The 12,201-nt window shown below is 45.7% G+C and overlaps 1 pseudogene across 1 annotated transcript; it reads left to right on the top strand.

Annotated features, from left to right (window-relative positions):
* The first annotated feature begins 4 nt into the window (after positions 1–4).
* LOC143786196 (THUMP domain-containing protein 1-like) lies at positions 5–11,816 on the top strand (annotated as a pseudogene). The gene is made up of 4 exons (XR_013218246.1): positions 5–175; positions 1,611–1,789; positions 9,261–9,506; positions 11,293–11,816. The product of XR_013218246.1 is annotated as a THUMP domain-containing protein 1-like (transcript).
* Positions 11,817–12,201: the final 385 nt, after the last annotated feature.

The following is a 12,201-nucleotide window of genomic DNA, read 5'->3' as shown; positions in this document are numbered from 1 at the left end:
GCCTCTACCGAAAGCGCAGTATGTGAGCAACGCCAAGCGGCAGCGGGGCGGCCGGCAGCTGGAGGCGGGCATGCAGGGCATCCTCATCACCTGCAACATGAACGAGAGGAAGTGCGTGGGGGAAGCCTACAGTCTGCTCAACGAGTACGGAGACCTGCTGTACGGCGCCGAGAAGGTGTGTTACTACAACTCCCAGCATGCCATGACAGCTGCAGATAGTGTGGGCATGCTGGGAGTTGTAGTCCTGTGACAGCTGCACATGTTCTGTTTTGGGATTTTCGGACCAATGTGAACGAGGCGCTTATTCTGCTCAGTGATTATTTATCAGCAATCCTCAGCTTGTTTCCCATGTCCTGTGGATCCTAGACCCCGCTTACTTGCACCGGATGCAGATTTACTGAGGATCAGCGATAACGTACAATACATACCGGTGTATAGATTCTATGTCACATTAGTACGTGTTATGAGTATTAATATATTACAATAGGTGGGCACTAGGACCCCCGCTGATCGCTGTAGCGGCCTCTGCCGGACCCCGTTGGATCGCAGTGGTGGTCGCTCGTGCCTCTGCTCCAGTCATTGTCTATGTACAGCCTGGGGCCATCTCCGGCACTCAGAGCCACAGTCTCGGAATCTGAAGGGGGTCCTGGCAGTCAGACCCACATCTATCTACTCTGAGAATAGGTGATAACTTGCGATGTTGGGAATAGCCCTTTAAAAATGGGATCCTATAAGAAGATCTTAAAGGTGCAGATGTCTAGCCAATAAGAGAAGTGATGGATAAAACACAGATTGGAGAAATATCTACACTGACCCGGGGGGTCTCGTCCTGAAATCTCCTTTTTCCACTCTTGTCGCTGTGGTCCGGCACCGGTCTGAACAAAGATGGAGGGATCCTGGGTCTGGTCATAGCCTGGCGTGAGAGACCCCCTTTAGAGCGACTGTCAGCACTAAGTCTCGGCGCTTCATGGTGCGGCCGATCGTTTATATTCACCTTCCACCTTCTTGGTTTCTCTCCATCTCCGCCCCCCTCTTCTTTAATTGACAGCTCTGTCTTCAAAGAGCCAGAAAAGGGTGGAGAAAAAGCTGGCAGGAAAGTGATATTTAAATGTTTGCCCCCCCGCCATGATGCACCTGTCTCATGTACTTGTCATTCTCTGCTGACAGTCACAGCATCACAATATGACACCCTTTCTACTCGGTTTGGGTCTGACTACCCGGACCCCCAAAAATCATGAGAAGAGTCAGACACCCGTTTAACTTGGTTGAGGATTTCAGTGCAATACTCGGACTGTCCAGCGGCTCTCCCGACAGCTTTATGTGCTCCTGCAGACTGTAAGCCCTGCCTCTCCCCTCTGCACCAGTCTGTCATTGTTAGTTTCATGACTGTAATTTTAGATCTGTACTTTGTATGTAATCCCCTCCCATGGAATCAATGGTGCACTTGGAAAAGGCAGCGCTGCAGCTCTCTGTACGGTGTATGGAGTAGGTTTTCAGTGTGGATTTCTTGGCACAAGTCTGCTGCTCCGGGCCTGCTCCAATGTTGTGCATCCCCAAATTAAAAGTAAATGCTGTTGATGGATCTAACTTTTCTTTTTCTCCATTGACAGCTCTGTGATAAAGAAGACAGACTCTCGGGCAGCGAAGAGGAAGATGATGATGACGTTGAAGCCGCTTTGAAGAAAGACGTTGACCAGATTCGTACATCGAACTGAAAACAATTTACGCAGATTTCAGTCAGTAGAAAGTGGCGCTAATAATGTTGTTTTCATTAGGACCCTGAATGTAGGTAAGATCACGTCCTTCCCCCTCTACATGACTGTTGCTGGAGAGGTGGATTCGCCTGACGCAGACCTGTTAGCAGAAACTCCTGATCTCTTCCATACTTGTTAATGGGGTCGTATTTGAGGCAGGTGGATAGATTTCGACAAGCCGTGTTTAGAGCAATGAGGCGTTCAAGGAAACTTCTGCAACAGATCTGTTTCCAGGCGCTGCATCCACTGCAAAATCAAAATCTGCCCCATATGCTGCATATTTACTGCAGACATTATCTCCTATATTGCAAAGGTCAAAATCCACAGCGTAAAATGACAGGTTATGGATGTGAAGTCCAGAGTGTTACTCAATTCACTTTTTTCTATTCGCCACGACAGCACCCACTGAGAGAGGGGATCCGCCCCTGGGAACAGGAAACCTACAGAGAGATAAAAGGGGCGGCCCCCCCTCGCTCCTCAGTTGGTTTCCTGTTCCTAGACGGGAACCCACAGAGAAGACTCTATGGAGTTGCTATCAAGAGGAAGACCCGCCTGGACTGCCGCCTGTACGACTCTGCTGAGCGGCAGGGGCTCCAGAGCGGGTAAACAGAGACGGGGGGATGATCCTGTGGACCCCTCATCTGCTGAAGCCATCAACAGTCTCCCTGCTGGGACACTGTTGTATGAGGCCACCGATGTTGCGGAGCGGCACCTACCTCGTCCAGTCCGGGGCAGGTAGGAAGATATGCTCCTGGTGGAGCTGCGGTAGGCTGGCGTCTCCCCGGGGGTTTTTTTGTTCCCCTCCTGGTCCCTCCAGAGTGAAGCTAACAGGGCTGCAGGTACAGCGCTAGAGCGTCTTCCAGCGTGTAGCAGAGACGCCGGCGCATGCGCAGTAGCAGCGGCGTCCCGGAAATGCTTGGTTCAACTTCCGGGGTCGCGGGGGCAGCCTGGGCTCGTCTATGGGCGCAGCGGTTGCCGGTAATTACTGCAAGCATCTGCGGCTGGAGAAGGAGACTGCGGGCCACACACCTGGGATAATCGCTGATCTCCTCTGTTGATCAGGTATAAAAAAAAAAAAAAAAAAAAAGGGGAGTGCTTTCTCAGCTGTGAGGCACAGGCTGTGCTATATAAGGCAGTTTAGAGCTCTCCTGGTTGCGCAACATGTCGTCCCAGGAGGATATCGAGCGCCCACTGGAGGATTTAATCCTGCCTAGTGGTGATGCCAAAGAGAAAGGCAGTGGACACTCAAAGAGGAGTGACTCCACTGAGAAATCGGTGAAAAAGTCAGGCCGCTCTGCACCAAAAGCTGATCGTACAACCCGGCAGACGGTATTTAACCTTACTCCTGGGTAAATGTGTAGCTGGCTTTATGGGGGCTAATGGTAGTTTCTCCTGCTTCTATCTTATAGGGTAAGCGGACGGAGAAATCTAGGCACAAGCAGTGTGCGATGTGTAATGAGCCCCTGCTGGACTCCTATATTAAAAGATTATGTCAGAGTTGCATAGATTACACCTTGCAGCAGGAGAGTTCGGTCAGGATGAAGGAGATTCGTCTCATGATAAGGGAAGAACTTCAGTCCTTGGGTAGTAGTCCGGCGGTGAATGTGGGAAAAAGAACCAGGAAGGCGCCTTCTCCTGCAGCAGACACGTCAGCAGAAAGTGGGGAGGTCAGCTCAGACGTTTCTCAAAGATCGGGCTCCTCGGATGACGAGGATTACGTCTGTTTCCCTACAGACAGTGTAAATAGTCTGATTAAGTCAGTGAGGGGTACTATGGGAGTATCAGAGTCTAAAGAACCTCAGACACCTCAGGACGCTATGTTTGCTGGTCTTTCGCAAAAGAAAGGCCATGTATTTCCAGTGAATCAGGCCATCAAGGACCTGGTTAAACGGGAATGGAATAAAGGACAAAAAGGGTTTGTGCCAGTCTCATGTAAAAGGAGATACCCCTTCGATGATGAGGACTTGACCACTTGGTCCAAAGTACCTAAAGTGGATGCGGCTGTGGCATCCACCTCCCGCCGTTCCTCCCTGCCAGTCGAAGATGCAGGTTCATTATCAGATCCTATGGACAGGAAATCTGACACAATACTTAAAAAGTCATGGGAGGCCTGTGTAACTGCCTTTAAACCTGCAATTGCAGCCACATCTACTAGCAGGTCTATGCTAGTTTGGCTCGACCAGCTGGACCAAAACATTAAGGCCGGAGTATCCAGGGAAAAATTGCGCTCCGCTATTCCTTTAATTAAGGGGGCTGCGGCATTTATTTCTGATGCCTCTATTGACTCACTCCGTCTAGCGGCCAGAACGGCCAGTCTTACTAACACGGCTCGTAGAGCCTTATGGCTAAAAAACTGGAAAGGAGATGCCCAGTCCAGGTCCAAATTGTGTGCCATACCCTGTCAGGGTGAGTACCTCTTCGGAACAGTGTTAGACGAAATACTCACTAAGGCGGGTGAAAGGAAGAAGGGGTTCCCTAATCCCTTTATTCCTTCTTACAGAAGGGCGTTCAGGAAGCCACCATTCGGCAAGAAGGGAGGCTTTAAAGACCGATGGAATAATAATAAGGAATTCAAACAAAAAGGAAATCTATTCAATAAACGTCCCTTTAAGCCAGCGGATAAATTCCGTTGACCCGGTTCTGCCAGTGGGAGCTAGACTTCTACACTTTGCAGAGCAATGGAAGGAAATAACGGTCAATCCGTGGGCCATCAATTTAGTTTCTTCAGGCCTCGCTTTAGATTTCATCCAAACACCTCCGAATTCCTTCCTTCTTACATCCTTAAAATCTAGGCCTCAGCAGGAGGCCCTTGAAACGGAAATTAAATCCCTCATATCCAAACACGTATTAATAAAAGTACCACCATCCCAGATAGGGAAGGGCTTCTACTCCCCCTTATTTCTAATTTCTAAGCCGGACGGCTCTTTCAGAACCATAATCAATTTGAGAAAATTAAATTCCTTTATAAAACCCAGAACATTTAAAATGGAATCTATTCGTTCAGCTATTAAAAATTTGTTTCCAAATTGTTACATGGTAGTATTGGATCTTAAGGATGCTTACTACCATCTCCCCATACACCAGTTACACCAAAAATTTCTCCGGGTAGCAGTGGTTATAGAGGGGCAGGTCTGTCACCTACAATACCGGGCTATGCCATTTGGGTTATCCATGGCTCCAAGGGTTTTTACCAAATTACTATCAGAGGTAATGTCCTTCCTACGAGTAAGGGACACACTAGTAATTCCGTATCTAGATGACCTGTTGATTGTAGGTAGAGATTCCCTACAGTGTGAGAGGAGGTTGGGGGAAGTAGTATTTTCTTTGCAAAAACTAGGCTGGATTATAAACTGGGAAAAATCCAGGCTCCAGCCTGTGACATGTCAGAAATTTCTGGGGCTCCTATTGGACTCAGTTGACCAGATATGTAGGCTTCCTGATGAGAAAAAGACCACCATAATACATAAAGTGAGTATAGCCATCAGTAAGCGTAGTATGTCATTGAGGAATGCCATGTCTTTATTAGGTTCCCTGACTTCTTGTCTTCCCGCAGTCCAATGGGCGCAATTCCACACTAGACAGCTACAGAAATTTGTATTACAAGAGGACATTAGGAGGGAAGGGAAGCTGGATGACACAGTCGTTCTAACGTCAGATGTAATACACTCCCTTGCATGGTGGTTAGATTGGGGCAATCTATCTAAGGGAGTTTTATGGGTTATCACTTCATCCACTAACGTTACCACGGACGCTAGTCCCGATGGCTGGGGAGCACACTTTCAGGATCAGGTAGCCCAGGGTCTCTGGTCTTATGCAGAGCTTGAGAATTCCTCTAATGTAAAAGAGTTGAAGGCTATATTTTATTCCCTGCTCCACTTTCTCCCTCAGCTGAGAGGCTCTCATACAAGGGTCTTCTCCGACAACACAACCGCAGTGGCCTATCTGAACCGTCAAGGAGGTACTCGGTCAGAAAATCTTATGGGAGTTGCTTCAGACATCATGGAGCTAGCCGAAGGTCACCTACTATCCTTGTCGGCAGTTCATATCAGAGGCATAGACAATCTTCGTGCAGACTTCCTCAGCCGCCACACTCTGCATCAGGGGGAATGGATGCTCAACAGGAAAGTGTCCAAGTTGATAACAGCCAAATGGGGTGTACCCCAGATAGACTTGTTCTCCACACGAGCAAACCGTCAGGTGAGGATGTTCGCCTCTCTATGCAGAGAGGACAATCCAGACATATTCGATGCCCTCCATATAACATGGGCATTCGACCTAGCCTATGCATTCCCTCCATGGAATCTACTGCCAGTGGTCATAAGAAAGATAAGGGAAGAAGGAGCAAGAGTCCTTCTGATAGCCCCATTCTGGCCCAAGAGGCCATGGTTTTCGTGGCTCAGAGCGATGTCAATTTCAGACCCCTGGATTCTGCCTCAGACCAAAGACCTTCTATCTCAGGGGCCGTTCCTACATCCTCAAGTAAAAGGAATGAACTTGACTGTCTGGAATTTGAGAGGCAATTACTAGAGCTTAGAGGGTTCTCAAGGGGGTTAATAAATACCCTCATGAGGAGTAGGAAGCCTTCCACTACCAGTATTTATGTTAGGATTTGGAAGAAATTTCTTGAATTCCATACTGCACAACTCTCTTCGGAAGTTCCTATATTCTCAATATTAGAATTTCTACAGAAGGGTCTGGACTTGGGACTCTCGGTTAGCACATTAAAGGTCCAAATTTCGGCTCTAGGAGCTCTGTTTAATTCTGATGTTGCAGGCAATAGATGGATATCTAGGTTTATTTCTGCTTGCGAGAGATCAAGACCTATTAAGGTACCACAGATTCCACAGTGGGATCTGACGTTAGTCCTGGATGCATTGACACAAAGCCCTTTTGAGCCTCTTCAGACAGCCTCTTTGAAGCATGTCTCATTAAAGACGATATTACTAGTGGCATTAGTATCTGCCAGAAGGGTGAGTGATCTCCATGCCTTATCAGTAGATCCTCCATTCCTGTCAGTGACTTCTGACAGAATAGTTTTAAAGACAGATCCATGTTATCTCCCTAAAGTAGCCACTAGTTTTCATAGGTCTCAGGAGATCTTGTTACCTACCTTTTATGAGAACCACTCGACTCCAGAAGAAGCTAGGCTTCATACCCTAGACGTTAAAAGAGCTATTCTAACCTATATAGAAAGAACTAGGGACTGGAGGGAGAGTAGGGCTCTCTTTGTGTCTTTCCAGGGGAAAAACAAAGGATCCAGAGTCACAAAGTGCACACTGTCGCGCTGGATCCGGGATGCTATAATCTTGGCGTACAGATCTAAGGGAAGAGATCCTCCTCTGCATATCGGAGCACACTCCACTAGGGCCGTGTCGACTTCCTGGGCAGAAAGAGCGAACGTGCCAATACACCTTATATGTAAGGCTGCAACTTGGTCTTCGCCTAATACCTTCTATAAGCACTATAGACTAGACCTATCTGCTGCTTCTGATCTAACCTTTGGGGTATCGGTTCTCGGCTCAGTTAACCCACCCAATCTATAATCTCTGTAAATCTCTCAGTGGGTGCTGTCGTGGCGAATAGAAAATATCGGATTACGTACCGGTAATGCTCTTTTATAGAGCCCACGACAGCACCCATTCGATTCCCTCCCTTTTCTTTATTTAGTTACACGTGGTGTCTTATAGGGAGATGTATATAATAGAGTAAGATGATATGATGTTGTAAATATGTATATATAACTAAACCTGTTAAACTAAAAAACCTGGCGGCGGTTCCTCCTTATTCTCTGTAAAACAACTGAGGAGCGAGGGGGGGCCGCCCCTTTTATCTCTCTGTAGGTTTCCTGTTCCCAGGGGCGGATCCCCTCTCTCAGTGGGTGCTGTCGTGGGCTCTATAAAAGAGCATTACCGGTACGTAATCCGATATTTTTTTTTTTTCCCTGCAGCTTGTGGATGAGGTTTCGTAAAATCTGATCCACAACCCTGATATTGTGCACAGCAGATTTTCCCATTTTTATTCTATTTATTCAACCCAGCTCTAATCGCTGCTGTTAACCATTTAGATGCTACTATCAATCTGACAGCAGCAGATAAATTAAGTGTTGCTGGTGCACACATGCATCGGCTCCCATTGGCCCATCATGATGCACCGATAGGCTATCATGGCAGCTGGAGGTCTGCTGACGCTTCATTGGAGGTCGCGATTTACAATATATACTGCAATATTGTGGTATATAGTATAAGCAACTCAATGATCGCTGAGTCAAGTTCCCTAAAGGGGAATACAAAACATAAATATATAAAATTAACCCCTTTGTGACATGTGCCGTACTAGTATGGCGCATGTCACATCTACCCCTTTAATGCGGGCTCCGGCGCTGAGCCCTCATCAAAGACAGGACATGTCAGCTGTTTTGAACTGCGATTCACCCGCCGCTATTAACTAGTTAAATGCCGTCATCAAACTCTGACAGCGCCATGTAACTAATGCTTCTGGCTGGAAATGCGTGCATCGCTGACCCCCGTCACGTGATTGGGGGTCAGCGATGCGTCAGCATGACAACCAGAGGTCTCCTGCAGACCTCTATGGTTGTTGATGCCAGATTGCTGTGAGCGCCTCCTTGTGGTCGGCGCTCATAGCAGTGTAGTAATTCAGCTACAAAGGGGCGATCTGAGCATCGCTCCTATGTAGCAAAGCCGATCAGGCTATGCCAGCTTCTAGCCTCCCATGGAGACTATTGAAGCATGGCAAAAGTAAAAAAAAAAAAAAAATGTTTTCAAAAATATAAAAGTTTAAATCGCCCCCCCTTTCACCCCATTCATAATAAAATGTTAAAAAAAATCAAACCTACACATATTTAATATTGCCGCTTTCAGAATTGCCCGATCTATCAATAAAAAAAAAAAAAGATTAACCTGATCGCTAATCGACGTAGCGAAAAAAATCAAAACTCCAGAATTACGCTCACATACAGTGCTAAATGACCTTCGAGGAGCATTTGTTCATATCAATACCTTGTTTGTTTTGTGCAGATTCCATCTGTTACAGGGATATATCAGTTTACGAGCTGCGTAGCGGAGCTTTTTCGGTTTCTGACTCTCAATACACCCAGTGATCACATGTTCACTGGGTCCGGAGGAGGAAGCACTGTTGGTACTTCCTAATCTGTACATATAAGGGCTAATTCAGTGCAGTGTGTACAGAGATCGAGTTAAATAAACCATGTTTATCTCTATGGGAAGTCTGGCTGTGTCTGACAGCTGCTTCCCACAGCGACATGATCTCATGCAAGATGGTTAGACTGCAATGACGTGTCAGAGCGTCAGTGCCGGGACGAGTGTGGACTTCCCGGACATGTAACGTCTATGGGCCGCCCAGAACTAGTTATTCAACCCATATGGTAAATGCTGTAAAGAGGAAGAAACAAATAAAAATGGCAAGATTGTGTTTTTTCAGCCACAACACTTCCCTTCTATTTTTAATATTTGTGATGTCTTTTTTCAGAGCCAGAGAAGTTAGTTCACCACATTTTAAAGGATCTGAACACTATGAAGAAGAAGACACGGGTCATCCTTCGTATGCTACCCGTCACCGGTACTTGTAAAGCTTTCCCCGAGGATCTCAAGAAATACGCAGAGACGTTCTTCCATCCTTTGTTTAAAGCTCCCAACAAAGGAACGTTTCAGATTGTGGATAAGGCAAGAAATAATAATCACATGAACAGAGAGGAGGTCATAAAGGACCTGGCAGGTGAGAAAGCATGGCGGCATCTGTGTGTAGTAGCATGCCATCCTCATGTGTCATGTGTTATATTATAGCCGTGCAACCGACGCTGTCGAGACACTTGAGAGCATGAACAAAAAAATATGTAGGCTGCTATAATTTCCCCATTAGCAGGGAACATGAGAAGGGACAATATGAAAGAGTTGTTGTGGACAAGGACAAGTTGGCATTCAATCAATCAGGTAGGTGGCATGCCTAGTGAATTAGTAAGCTGGAGACGGGTGCTAGTTCCTCTGAGCTCCTGTAGACCAATATTCGAAAGAGTGAAGGAACTGCACACCTAAAGGCACGTGGACATGCTCCAGATGGGATTTATTGAAAGAACTGGATATCCAATCGTCACACCTCAGTAAGTACAGCATTAGTTAACATTTCGGAAGAAAAACTCATCAGACATATAGGCTCACTGCATATGGGTTAAGGCGATCCAGGGTGCTGGGTGGGCTTCCCACAAACAGGGACAACCACTATCAAACTATAGAGTCCTGCCGTGTGTGAGTCCTTGCTATAACTGGATACTGGTTGTGCCCTTTTGGGGTAAGCCCAACCTGCACCCTGGATTCTCTTATCCTATATGTGGTGAACATAGCCTATATGTCTGATGAGGGGTTATTCACCCAAAACGTTACGTAATTGTATATGCGGTGCCGTCAATAAATCCAATTTGAAGAATCTTCACGTGACTTTAGGTGTAAAGTTCCTTCACTCTGTCTACAAGCTGGCATTGCAGTCATTACATGGGATCCTATAGCAAAAAGATCACAAGGACCCTTTATTTTGATAACTGTTCCTTTTTTCCCATTTGCAGCTGCTGGACAATTTTCCTTTTCCCCTACTTGCCATCACATTGCTTTGAGGTCCCTGCTGGATACCACAAGCTATAGTGATTGCTGCACTCTTTATAAAATGTTAATGGTGGTACGAGATGCTGATGGGCTCGCAGTTGCTTACTGCTTTACCCTCATTCCTTTTTCAATTTTACATTGTCTCATCTATACTTGGGTGGGCCATCACTTTTTGTCAGTGGGGGTCAAACTGCAGGGACCTGCAATGATTCAGAGAGTGATTGAGCAGAGGTATTTCTCTGCACTGTGGCGCTCTGTCACCCGCTCTGCTGGCAATTGCAGCACAGCTCAGGTGAAGTAAGGGCAACACTTTAAAAATGACTCCCATACTGTGAATCCAGAAAAAAAAAATCAAAACTAAAAACCAGTGCCAGAATTGCTGTTTTTGATCATCCCATCTCTCAAAAAAGAAATGTTCAAAAATTCTAAAACCTATGCAAAAATACCAAGCTCTAACAAAATTGCCTATGTAAAACTTACGGCTCTCAGAACAACAGCCAAGTGTTGTGTTGTTTAGTTTTTTTAAAGTGATTTTTATTGTGTAAAAGTACTAAATGGTAAAAAGAAAAGTCATTAAGTATCGCCATAATTGTATTAACCTGTACTATAAAACTATCATTAATCTGACACGGTCAATGCAATGCTGTAAAAAAATGAATTCTAATGAACACCGAGAAAGAGGATTCATATTTGACTTCCCAGGGGAGCATTGCATGGCCTATAAGTCTCCATACACCAACCTGCCACTCTCCAAAAAGAGAAATTTTACAACTTTGACTCCTTAAAAAAACTTACTAAAATTGCTCTTTTCTGTTCATACAAAATGAAATAAGTGACCAAAAAGTCAAATGTTCCTGTTTTTTAGTTAATTTTTCTTCAAGACTGAATGACACGGTTTTATGTTTCAGGACTAGTTGGGAACCTGAATCCGGAGAATAAGGTGGACCTGACCAATCCTGAGTTCACCATTGTAGTGGAGATTATCAGGAACGTCTGCTGCCTGAGCGTGGTGAAGGACTATACCTTGTTCAGGAAATATAACCTACAGGAGGTGGTAAAGAGCGCCAAAGAGGAGAAACCACAGGAACCAGCCGGGGATGTGGGAAAGGAGAAAACAGAAGAGCAAAGCAAAAAGGACCCTGCAGTGGTCTGAGACGCCTAAAAAATACTTACATGTAGAGCCCAGGGGGAATCAAGTCAGCAAAAATCCAAGCACAAAAACTGTGTTGTTTTAGTAACATAAACCCCTTTAGCTGCTGTTTTTTTCCCCTTTGTACATTTTTGCCCCCTCCTTAAAGCAGCGCTTGAAATGAGTGATTTTAGTAAGGTCATGGTGCACATGGATGATCTGGTCATTGTGTTGCTTTCCAGTTATGTTTACTATAACATAAAAACTAGGTCCCTGTGGGAAAATAAAATGTTTTATTTTTTTGTTAATTTTGGGTAGGTTTTTATTTAACAACTAGATGGTGGCCCGATTCGAACGCATCGGGTATTCTAGAATATGCATGTTCACGTGGTATATTGCACAGCCTACATAATATATTGGCCAGCCACGTAGTATATTGCCCAGTGACGTAGTATACAGCACAGAGCCACGTACTATATTGCACAGCCACGTAGTATATTGCCCAGTGACATAGTATATTGCACAGCCCACGTAGTATATTGCACAGCCCACGTAATATGTTACCCAGTGACGTACTATATTGGCCAGCCACGTAGTATATTGCCCAGTGACGTAGTATACAGCACAGAGCCACGTACTATATTGCACAGCCCACGTAGTATATTGCCCAGTGACATAGTATATTGCA

The sequence above is a fragment of the Ranitomeya variabilis genome, chromosome 7 (genome assembly GCF_051348905.1).
Source record: "Ranitomeya variabilis isolate aRanVar5 chromosome 7, aRanVar5.hap1, whole genome shotgun sequence".
NCBI classification, from domain to species: domain Eukaryota; kingdom Metazoa; phylum Chordata; class Amphibia; order Anura; family Dendrobatidae; genus Ranitomeya; species Ranitomeya variabilis.
This window is presented reverse-complemented; position numbering and strand designations above follow the sequence as displayed.